Here is a 12,228-nt window from a genome sequence, read left to right as displayed (position 1 = left end):
ACGGCTTTGCTTAACCGTTGATTATGGCTTAATGGTTGATTATTGACATAGGTTTCTATTTGTAGATATCTAATTTATATCTATTACATGTGATCTTGGCATTTTTTTTTTATCCATTAGAAATAATTTCCCCAGGTCTCAGTTATTTTATAGACCCTGATAAAACCTGATCCTAATTCAGAGTCATAACAGGGCTGATATGAGCAACCCTTAAGAGGGTATATATGTTTTATGGCTCCATCAATAAATGAACTCATTCCTAAGGTCATTCTGAAGCAAAACGATCCTCAAGGTTATGTACTGGACTTTATATCCTTGATAAATCCAGGTGGCTCCGCTCTGTACCTGGGTAACTAGAGACGAGGCTGTTTGGGGCTTGTGAGGGACAGATGAACTCCCCCATGATCTAAATGCCACAAAAGAAAAGGACAGGTGACAGCATGTGTACTGGGATCCCAAAAGGGAGATTGGGACCTCAGAGGAGCACGGCTTCAGAGAGTATGTGAATTTATGCAAACTGATGCTCTAGGCAATGCCATCCTCAAAGAGGGACATCTAACATTCTGGGTCTCGTAGGAGTGGCTCCCAATGACCAGACACTTTCAGTCCTGATTGGAACAAAGCCCCGCTGTGGGCACAGGGAGCCCCTGGCCTGGCTCCTGATTGGGTAACATTGGCCAAGAGTCCTCCTCTCCCACCACACAGGGCACTGAGTCTGCTTTTGCGACTCCTATTTCACCTTCTGCACCAAGCACAGGGTCAGGCACACAGTAGGTGTTCAATAAACCCTCTTATCTACCACTTTTCTGGAGGAGGACATTACAGTGTAGTCACTGTGTGTGGCTTTGGAGTCTGAGCTGTAGCTATGTCACTAACCTACTGCCGATATCCAGGTGGTCACTTCTGTCTGTGCCTTGGTTTCCTCAACTCTGAAATGAAATATCTGCTTCACAGGGTGGTTGCCCTTCCTTTTTACGAAGCAGTTTTCTGAATGTATAATACTATTTAGATTCATGCTGACTTGATGCTCTTGAGTATTTTTTAAATGTGCTTTATGCTTTTTGTAATTCCAGAGTTAAAATAAAAGTGATTTTTATGATTTTCCTCTATTCCTAATAAGCAGGACAAACTTTGTGTCACAGGAAAGAGGGAGAGAGAGGGGGAGGGTCGGGGAAAGAAGAAGAGAGAGGGAAATTTTAACTTGCTAGTAACTTGTGTCAAGTCAAGCTTCAACTATTTGTGACCTGCACATATTTAGTTTGAGAAAACAACTTTTAAATGTGAAAATGTGTCTTGGTGATGTCTTCAATGGCACTGGATTTTGGAAAAGATGATGACTCTTGAATAAGACACTTGGCTTTGACCTGACGCCTTCTAATTGTGCCCCAGAACACATTGGTGTATGTGTTCTAATTGTTCCAGGGTGTGTGCCCGAAGCTCAAAGAGCACCCAGAGGATAAAGGAAAGGAAAAAGGTCTTTAAAGTGGCCCCTGACTGGATGCATGCTGCAGGTCAGGGAGGCCATGCTTTGGGCTTGTCATCCGTGGTCCTGTGCACAGCAGGCAGCTGGGGGGATGAGAGAGTGCAGGCATAGTCCCTCTTGGGAACCTGTCGTCTTTGGGTCAAGTATAAGTTCCTCTCCCCACACAGAAATACTACTGAGCTTCAGGGAACCCGGAGAAGGAAGGGGCAAAGGAATCTGGGTGTCCCAGAGGCCAGGCACGAGTCACTTGGGTGGGTTTCTTGGACGGGCAGTTTGCAGTTGCAGAAATACCTTCCTGGGGTGCACCAGGATGCCCCGTAACTTTCTCTAGTTATTCCAACTTGTGATGAAGAAATACCGTCAGGCCCCACGGCAGTACCATGCTCAGCTCACTGCAGAGGCTCACTGGCTTCGGCGGGTAGGCCCGAGAGATTCCTGCATGTCGTCCCAGTGCATCATTTCCTTCAAGAGAAACAGGATTACTGTCAATTCAGAATTGTTTATAGCTTTTATCTCATTCAGTCTGACATATGAAAAGTCTTCAACCCAGAGGCGTATTTGGAATTTATGGAACTGTTTCTTCAAATCTCTCCTCCTTGTCCTTTATCACTTAGAGTTGGCCAATTGGGTGTTTTTTATTATATTTTTTTTATTTGTATTGATTGTCTTTTAAAAAAAAATCAGTCTGAGAAAAAACCATTGCCAAATGTGTCCAAATCCAGTGTCAGCCGAGGGTGTAGCTGATGGTAAAATAGGAAATGTGACTTGTGACCTTGTTCACAGTGAGGAACTTTGGTCCCACCACAGTCGGATGCTATTTTCCTCATACTGACATTTCCCCCCTCTACATGGAGTTCCTGATAAGCTCACCCACTTGTTCTGGCACAACTCTGTTGGGAACAATGATTCCTGGGCCATCATTGAACTTGGGGGTCTGTAACCAGGACCCATGGAAGGATCCCCACCACTGCTGAAGACCCAGGGCTTGTGTTTTGTGTCAGCACGGCCCTGAGCGGGGCTCTCAAACCTCCTGTCTGCTGTTCCCAGTTCTCTTCCTTTCTTGGCCTGAACCAGCTGTCCGTGAGCTGGTTTCTGGGTGAAATTTAGAAGTGGAGCCTCGGATTCCCATCACCCGCCTTCCTTAAACCTATGTGCCTTGAGCGTGTGTCCCTGGAGCTGAAGTAGGGCTGACAAAGGAGGGAATGGCCCTCCAGCCTCTGCCAGGGGATGTCCTGAGGAAAGCCATGTGGAAATACTTCATCTTTTGGTCCTGCTATCTTAAGCATGTAGGTTTTCCTAGGAGCTGTCTAGAAGTCCTCCTGGCATATCATGTCAGCCTAGAACAGGCACAGGCAAGAGGATCCCCACTGACAGAACTGGTGAGGAGCAAGCAGTACATGTTCCCCAGGCAGAGTGCCAACAGAGGGGGATTTAACTAGTCTACTGTGGTGGTCTCCCATTCTCCGGCTCTTCCCTCTTCCTCTCTCCATCTCCAAGTCCTGCATCAGGATGAACTGGGCCACCAACACCCAAAGAATTGGCTCATGGTGACTTACGTGAAGATATGCCATTCTGTGTAACCACAAACGCAGAGGAAAGATGGTTCTGAGAATGGTTGATTTGGCAGCGAAACAACGTCATCTCTTCCTGGCTACCTCACAAAGTGTGTACTTTTAGCAGCCCTGCGATGGGCTGAGATCTACTCTGTGGGCTGCGTGGTACACGTGGAGGAGGAGCCGGGCTTTACACCTTCACGGTCTAAAGTTGCTCAGCTGCAGAAACCGAGCAGCTTGCAGTTGGGAGGAACATCCTGACCGTTCCTGGGTTGGTCCTCCATGGTTAAAAATACCTTGCCAGGCGCAGAGGCTCACACCTGTGATCCCGACAACTTGGAAGGCTGAGATAGGAGGATTGCAAGTTTGAGGCCAGGCTCAGCAACTTGGTGAGACCCTGTCTTAAAATGAAAGATAAAAAGGGCTGAGTATGAGGCTCAAAGGTAAGGCATCCCTGGGTTTAATTCTCAGTACCAAAAAGGAAAAAAAAAAAAAAGAAAAGAAAGAAAGAAAGAAAGAAAAATATCTGTGGTGTGTTGATAGTTTCTAAACTCATAATTGGGGTGAGGCTGCTATGGGGTTTAGTTGCCAGTAAAGCATTAATTTTAGGTTCAGGGTGTCCAATTAGGGTGGAACACAGAGAGCAGTGGGTGGTAGTCAGGGATATAAGATCACTCATGTTTTGGTGGAATTTTCTTTGATGAGCACTGTGTTCTGTGGAACCGAGGCAGATGAGATGGCTTCCCCCTGTGGCTGTATTTATAGTGGGAAAGCAGGCATGAGGCCTAAATCTGGGTGTTTCTGGAGCCTCACAAGTCAGATTGGATGTAGTGTAGCATAGAGGGTTGGTCAGGATGAGATTCCTTCCGCCCGTTCCCCATCCCATCTGAGTACTTGTGGGTGGGACCAACATGCTGTTCCCTGTACTGCTGTGGAAGTCCAGGTGAAGCCAGTCCCTCTGCTTCTTTTTATCCACTCATTCATGGAGCAGTGATTTGTGATGACCCTACTAAGCGAAGGCACTGCTGACGATGCTGGGGAGCATAGCAGTGAGCAGGGTGGGCCACGAGGCATGTCTTGTTGAGATAAGTGGAAAGGCAAAATCATCTTAGGCCGTGCTTCAGACATGAAGCGGGTAACATAGGGTGTCGTTACAGAGCTTTGTGGGGTGGGGGGCACAAGCCATACCTGACGAGGCTGTTCTCTCTGAAGAAAGGATTTTTATCCTAAGACCCAAATAACGGGAAAGAGCCAGCAGTGGAATGATCTGAAGGAAGAATATTCTCTGGCAAGAAATCACAACTACAAAAAAAGCCCTCAGGTGAGGATGAGGTTGGTCTACCCAAGAAATGGCAATGGCCCCGCAGAGTCCGTGGTGTGCGGCCCTGTGGCATGAGCAAGAGGGTGAGGAGCAGGAGGTTATGCCAGAGAGCCTCAGGAGCTGGTTACAGAGACCAAGCCATCGGCATTGTCGCCCCTGATCACCTGTTCCTGTCTCTTATGCAAAAGTATCAGCAATTCCTCTTTGTCCTGATCTCCAAATATATCCCCAGTTCTACTGTCCACCGACTTCATCAATATCCATTGGAGCATGCAGTGACACACCTACCTCCCACCTGGGCCATTGTGACCATGCCCAGGGAGTTTTGCTGTCTCTGTTCCTGCTCCCTCTAGCCTGTTCTGCATACAGCACCCAGAGCTTGGAACACAGCTCCCTCCAAGAAATATCACAACCACATCCAAAATACGAGATAAATCACAATGGTGGTTATAAGTAGTCTTATACTCCAATAAGGTACCAATATTTTTAGGGTCTTCTCAGCAAATAATAGAAGCTAAATGTGAGCACCAGAACTACAGGCAGAGCCCAGAGGCGCACACCTTCTCGGCTGTGAGAACCCTTCACCAGATGGCTGTGAGTTGTCGAGGTGCCTTTGGGCGACCTGCTCCAAGGCTGCCCTCCACTTCCTGCAGGCAGCTCTTGCTTTGTGCAACTGGACGCCCACACAGACAGGAAGTGCTCCTTCACTCTGCTGGCTCTGTGGTGACTGACGTCTGCTCCCTTTGCCATACATCTGAGTCCTAGAGAGCCATTTAAGAAAATACTGTATTCTAGGGAAATATAAACAACAGAGATTCATTGCTCACAGTTGGAGGGCTAGAAAGTCCTGGACTAAGACAACAACAGATTTGGTGGCTGAGGAGGGCTCCTGGCCTGCTTCAAAGAGGCACGTTCCTGCCATGTCCTCACACGGTGGCTCTCTGCAGCCTCTTCTATAAGGTCACTGGTCCTGTTCATAAGAATGGAGGCCCTGTGGCGTCATTGCTTCCCACCTGGTAACACTGTCACACCAGCTGTCAGGTGACAGCCCACTGATTCCAGGGCACCAACATTCAGAACATTGCAGCCCAGGATCCTGCAAAATGAGGGAGTGGTGGGCTTTTATCTACCCAGCACCATCCAAAATGAGGCCTGCTGTAGCACTAAATTGAGCCTTCCCCTTTTCCTTTGAACTTGAACTTCACCGGTGTCTACTCCTCTGACGTTTGTCTTCAGATGCTCTTTGGAGGGCATAAATCACAGTGGCTGTGAGCTCATATTCTGGGGTCACAGAGAATATTGTGTTCAAAGGCCAGGCATATCCCCCCTTAGCTTTGTGACCTTCAGCACATTCCTAACCTCCCTAAACTTTTATTTCCTTATCCGAAGACGGGAGATAACCCTACCTCACAGCTCATGATGGATGTGAAGTTGAAAGAGATAATGAACTTAGTCATAACAGAGGGCATACAAAGTCTCACTATGTGTTAGACACCACTCCCTTTACTACTATTGATTTTATTGTTAATATAGAGCTCAGCCCTTCACTGAAGTGTTTCATCAAGTTCAGCGCCATTCTTACACTTCCACAACGTCCAACAGAAAATCAGGTTGACTTCAGGAACCGTGTGAACTTGGTGTTTTTGGTGAGCATTGGTAACGCTCACGAAGGATGCCAGCTGCTCAGGCCTGTCGTGGTTTGGTAAAATTTGGCAGGGTCAGCATTCACCTCTACATGAGTCAAAGGTTGAGCTGGCTCAAGAGGAGCATCTAAGTTCAAATCCAATGCAACATTGAGTCGAATCCAAAGTCAAAGAATGAGCTGAGGGTTCAGGTATTCATATCGACAGGTGTTAAGATATTATTTGGAACGTGGTGGAGGGTAAGAAAGGAGATTTTGGATCCATTTCAGAATTCCACTTCTTATAAGTCACCTAGGCAATGACTAGGCTAATAAACATTTAAAGATTGACTCATCAAAGGTTTCTGAGTGGCTACTAGGTACCAAATAGGAGGCTCAGTTATGGTAAAATAGCTGCGAACAAGAACTGAGCCCCAGCTTCCATGATGTAAAAAAATTATGCCAACAGCCAGACTGAGCATGTAGCCCTCATGGCCCATCTTGGTGCTTTAACTTGCTATTAGTTTTCAGAAATTGCTAGAAATCAGAAGGATTTCCATCTGTGTATTCAAATGCATTGCATTACTGGTAGGCAAGTGCCTACACCTCATTAATCAGAAGTTTCTAGTTATGGAATGATAAATAAAAATGCACTACTTATTGAGACAAATGTGTTTCCCCAAGCCATAATCTAGAAACGAATTACCTACACATGGTTAGAGCAGTAATATCCTGGTCACAGTCATTTTTCTCAATGGACTTTCTGAGTGCTGACACAAGATCCATGGAAACTGTTTGTATTTCAAGATAAATACTTATTAAGGAATGATCCCCAAAGCCATTTGAACACTGGTATGGAAATTAGTACATTCCTCAAGCTTTGCTTCGAAGACAGATGAAATTCCTCCTGAAGTGGGTAAGTCGGTGGCTCTTTGCCCATCACTTCTTGTATTGTAATACAAGTAACTCGGGTGTTCCTGTGGTTCACAATTTGGTCAGCCTCATCGGGCCCAGAAAACAAATTCTGTTGCTAATCCCCAGCGCAGATTTTAATCTCCAACATTAATATCTCATTCCCAAATATCTCCACGGTGATGACTACCAGTGTAGATAGGTCTCCAAGGAGACAATACATGTTTGGGGGACAGATTCTTGCTCCTTTTAAGATTCCCAGGTCAGTGGGTAGAATTCATACACAACACTTGAAATGTTGCAATGTATTTCAATTGTATCTCAACACAGAAAAATCCTAGTCAAAGAGAGATCTAGAACATTGTTCTCAGCCAGAGGTGATATCACCCATCCTCCAGGAGACATTTGGCAAAGTCTGGTGACATCTTTGGTTGTGACAGCTGAGAAAGGGTACCATTGGCATCTAGTGGATAGAGGCTAGGGAGGCTACTAAATTGTACCATGCACAGGACAGCTCCCCTCAGCAAAGAATTATCTGGCCCTAAATATCATTGGTACTAAGTTTGAGAAACCTTGATGTACCGGAAGTGCTTTTTGAAGACAGTCTCTGACCTGAATAATTTTGTTTTAAAAGTGCCTATGAAACCAACTAATATACCGTTTTCAAGACATTGGGCTCTACAATCAAAATCCTAGATCCATGTCTGAGCTCCTCTTTAACCAGCAGATGACTTTTATACTAGTTTCTTAACTTACCCATATCTATTTTTTTTTTTTATTGGAATCCTGGAGTTGGTAACCGTATCAACTTAGAGTGCTCCTCGAGTTCTTAGGGAATGGCTGTTGCTCCTGAGAGTATTGTTAGCTTCTCCATGGGGAGAGCGATGGTAGAGGTCTTCAAGGGTTCTCAGCAGGTGTTGCAGTCCTGTCTTGTCCCCTCCTACACTGAGCAGGGTAGACCTCTGTGATAAACCGGATATTGTGGAAGTGACAATGTGGCTTTAAAGCTGTGTCCTAAGAGAAAATGTGACTTCTTCTTGCTCTTGCTTGGCTTACCTGCTCCCCAGTTTGTGATTGTGTGCAAGCAGCCCATGGACAGGCCCATGTGGCATGGAGCCAGGGCTCCCTGCCAAGGCCAGCAATGTGCCTGCCACCCAAGTGAGCCATCTTGGAAGGACATGATCCAGCCCTCAGGCTTTCAGGTGGTTGTAGCTCTAGCCAACGCCTGGGTGGCAACCCATGGGAGACTGCTACCAGATCCCCTCAGCCTGGCCACACTGAAATTCCTGGCCCCCAGAAGTTAGGTAAGGCAATTTCTTCTAAGTCATTTTGTTTTTTTAATTTCTTGTGCAACAAAAGTAGCTATATAAGTACTTCACATTGTTTCTACCCCAACTGGCATCATTTTATCTCCTAATATCCCAAGAAGGCAAAGAAGAATGGGGGAGCCAGGCACAGTGGCAAACACCTGTAATCCCAGTGGCTTGGAGGCTGAGGTAGGAGGATCGTGGATTCAAAGCCAGCCTCAGCAACAGCGAGGCACTAAGCAACTCTATGAGACGCTGTTTCTAAATAAAACACACAATAGGGCTGGGGATGTGGCTCAGTGGTCAAGTGCCCCTGAGTTCAATCCCTGGTACCCTTCCTCCCAAAAAAAGAATGATGAAGACCAACCTGTTTTATCTGGGAAGAAGCAAGGACCTGGAGAAAAGGCCTCCTGCTCCGACAATGTCCCTTTTGACCCGGGACAGGCTGAGAGCATCCACCCAGGAAGACTTGGGTCTGAAGCCCAGCTCAATTTCTAGCCAAGTAACATCTCCAAGCATTGGTTTATCAGCCCCTGTCTGATAAGGTTGCTCCAGGAATTATAAGAAACAACCATGGATGGTGCTCAGCACAGGGAGTGGCTGGGGGTGAGTGATCTACAAACGTTTACAGAGTAAATAATACATGTTATTGTTATAGGAGTGAGGTTTTCTTCAAATCAAATAATTCACTGTTGTTGTTAACACTTATCATTAATTGTGCAACAAGGTTAATTTGACGGTGGCATTTCCACACATGCATAGATCACGCCTTGTCAGGCCCACCACCTCCTAAGTCTTCCTGTCTCCCCCACTTCCCTCACCCCTTTTCTCCTTGTTCCTAATAGTCCCTCTTCTATTTCAGGTCTTCTTCTCCTCCTTCCCCGATCCCTCCTCCTCTTCCTTTGTGTGTCTGGCTTATTACACTTCTTAACAAGATGTCTTCCTGGTCCATCTATTTTTCTGAAAATGACAAAATTTCCATCTTTTTTATGAATGAATAATACTTCATTTTATGTATATGTACGTATATGCATATGTATATCCATATATGTATTTATAAAAATTTCCTTTATCCACTCATCAAATCATTCTATTTTTCTAATCTACATCTATGCCATTCAAAGGTTTGGAAATGAACCTCAAAACCTGTGACTGATGATCTTCACACATTTTGCTGAGGTTGGAGTTGGAATCAGGTAAGTTACCAGGTGGGGCAGGGTGAGTGTCACTGAGCTCCCAGCTTCCTTCTCCAGGGCTCTTCTGCAGCTTTTGTGGCTTCCCAGAGCTGGGGCGTGGGAAGGTGAGTGAAGCACTCATTCTGGGTGCAAAATTGAAGAGGTGCCCGACCATGCAAAATCAAGATGAGTATGCAATATGTAAGAAATCTAAATTGGCAAGTTGCAGCCCACAGACAGGGCACTTGTTTTTAGTTAAATTTCATTGGAAGCTCGCTACTCACGAAAGTAAATTCAGTAACTCATCAAGTATTTTAAAAGGATTGTTTTAAAAGTTTTATATTGTGATTATTCACAGGGGAAATTAGTGCACAGCAATGACACAAGTGTGAGCCATTGTGAGGTTTGTGGTACTGGTGCCTCAAGAAGGGCTGGCATGAATCTGGAAGCTGTGGAAGCTTGCTAGGGACAGTTTGGTGTGAACAGCTCTGGCTGAGCGTGCAGGAGGGTGGCTCACACACCTCTTCTTATCCCAAGGCTCCTGCTCCCGCCTCAGTGGTCCAATCTGCACCCCAAGTTTTGGAACTAAAAATATGTCCTTGATATTAATGATCTTTGGAATGCAAGGTTTCAACTCCAATTTTTAAGTTCAAGGCTATTAATGTCAGGGGAAAAGGAATAAGCAAAAGGAAAGGAGAAAAGAAATAATAGGCATGAAAGCATCAATGAATGAAATGAAAATTGAAAATCAAAGATTTGTTCTTTGAAAAAGCTTAAAACATGGGTTTTTGCTGAGATACACAGAGCACAAAAATAACACTAGAAATAAAAAAAACCTTACAATTACAGTAGATGTTTCAACAGTCATAAGAGAATGCACTGAGCAACCATGTAACAACAAAAATCTATCAATCTGAAACTATTTTCTAAGAAAAAAGAGCAACTTAAACTGACCCAAGGAGAAAAAGAAAAATGTGAATAAAGATCAAACACTTGCACCCTGAGCCAGGGCTGGTCCCAGGTGTGTGGGTCCTCACCTGAGGGTCACCTGATCTCATGCTTAGAAAGGTCCTCTACTGGTTTCATACTTTGCTGCCACTGTATTGAAATATTTCTCCTCCTCCTCCTCCTCCTCCTCCTCCTTCTTCTCCTCCTTCTCCTTCTCCTCCTCCTCCTCCTCCTCCTCATTCTTCTCCCTCCTCCTCCTTCTCCCTCCTCCTCCTCCTCCTCCTCCTCCTTCTCCTTCTAATAAGGAGCCCCACATTTTTATTTTGCACTGGGCCCTGGAAATTACAGCCTATTCTTGTCCATGCCTGTACAGTTTTACAAGTGAATTTTACAACTAACTTTTAAAAGACAGATAATACAAAACTTTTCCGAAAACAGGGCAAGAAAGGCAAGTTCACTTTAGAAGATCAGCATAACGTTGCCAACTTCCAAGTTTTCTTAATCGAAATCACCTGGAAATTTGCAGGTGAAATGTGATTTCATCAGATCTGCCAGACTGGGAATAACAACCAGAGTCATTCATTACCTAAGGAGTTGGATATTGACCATGCCACGGAATTGTCCTCTCTGCAAGTGAGGTTGTTTTCTAGTTCTTTTTTCTGCTTCCAACAAGGAACATGCTAGACAAGCTTTTCCCAAGTTCATTCTGGGTTAGTTGATGAGTTAACTATTTTAAGCTCTTCCGGCACTTTTAGACTTTTAAAGTCTTAATATGAATTTTTTTTTCCAGTTCACTTACTAGTGAACCTTGGAAGGATTTGGCAAATTGACTTTATGCTTGTCCAAAGTAGAACTCAGCATGATTTTCCGGAAGCTCTGTGGGGGTAAAAAATGTAATTAGTGTTGGGAATCTCATTAAGAGCACCATTTCATTCTGCCATTTCTGGAGTTCTGATCCAGCCACCACTGTTCCTTTAGAAGGCAGCCATGAGCTGATTTGTGGCCTTCATGTTTGTGATTTTAGTCATTGGTTGGGATTAGTAATCTGCTTCTGTGATTTAACGAAAACTTCATTGATGTCACAGAAAACATCAATGCCTCTCTTTCTATTCCCTTTCAAGTTTTCTTCCTCACTCTCACTTTTCCATTTTCAATGAGAAGTGAGATGACACGTACATGGGGTTTTCTCAGAGTCAAACTATTACTAGAATTAAAAGAATATTAAAGCCAGGCAGGCATGCACATCTATAATCCCAGCTATTCACTTGGGAGGCTAAGGCTAGAGGATCACAAGTTTGAGGTCACCCTGGGGAACTAGTGAGACCCTGTCTCAAAAATAAATCAAATTAAATTGGGCTGAGGACGTGGCTCAGAGATAAGGCACGTGTCTAGCATGTTGGAGGCCCTGAGTTCCATCCCTAGTACTGCCCACCCCTGACCCAACAGAAGGCATTCAAGAACAATGATCTTAGACAATTTGCTCCAAGTTGGTACTAAAAATAATACATAAATCCCGGCATGAGAGCTGGGATGAGCTTGTGCCTCTAGTGAGTGGCATCATAGAAAACAGAATTTCTACAAGGGAACAAGAGACAACTCTCCTAATCTGAGAACAAAATTCCTGTATTATTTAACCAATGCATGAATTCTGTCAAAAATTAAGTATTTGGTAGATACTTGTTGGACAAATTAATAATACACATTACTGATTCTGGTTCAGGACCCATGGTTTTCTTACATTTGGATTTTCCTTTAGATAAGAGGCAGTGCTCTGCTCTTTGCCATCTGGGCCTCCCTGCGGGACCCCTGGCTTCATCCCGGCCAGAGGGATGTTACAAAGGGACAATTTGTTTGTGAACCTTCAAGACTGGTTTGCACACATATTGTGTATGACATTTATTCACTCTT

The sequence above is a fragment of the Ictidomys tridecemlineatus genome, chromosome 5, assembly GCF_052094955.1.
Source record: "Ictidomys tridecemlineatus isolate mIctTri1 chromosome 5, mIctTri1.hap1, whole genome shotgun sequence".
NCBI classification, from domain to species: domain Eukaryota; kingdom Metazoa; phylum Chordata; class Mammalia; order Rodentia; family Sciuridae; genus Ictidomys; species Ictidomys tridecemlineatus.
The sequence above is the reverse complement of the archived record's forward strand: the minus strand, read 5'-3'. Positions refer to the sequence as shown.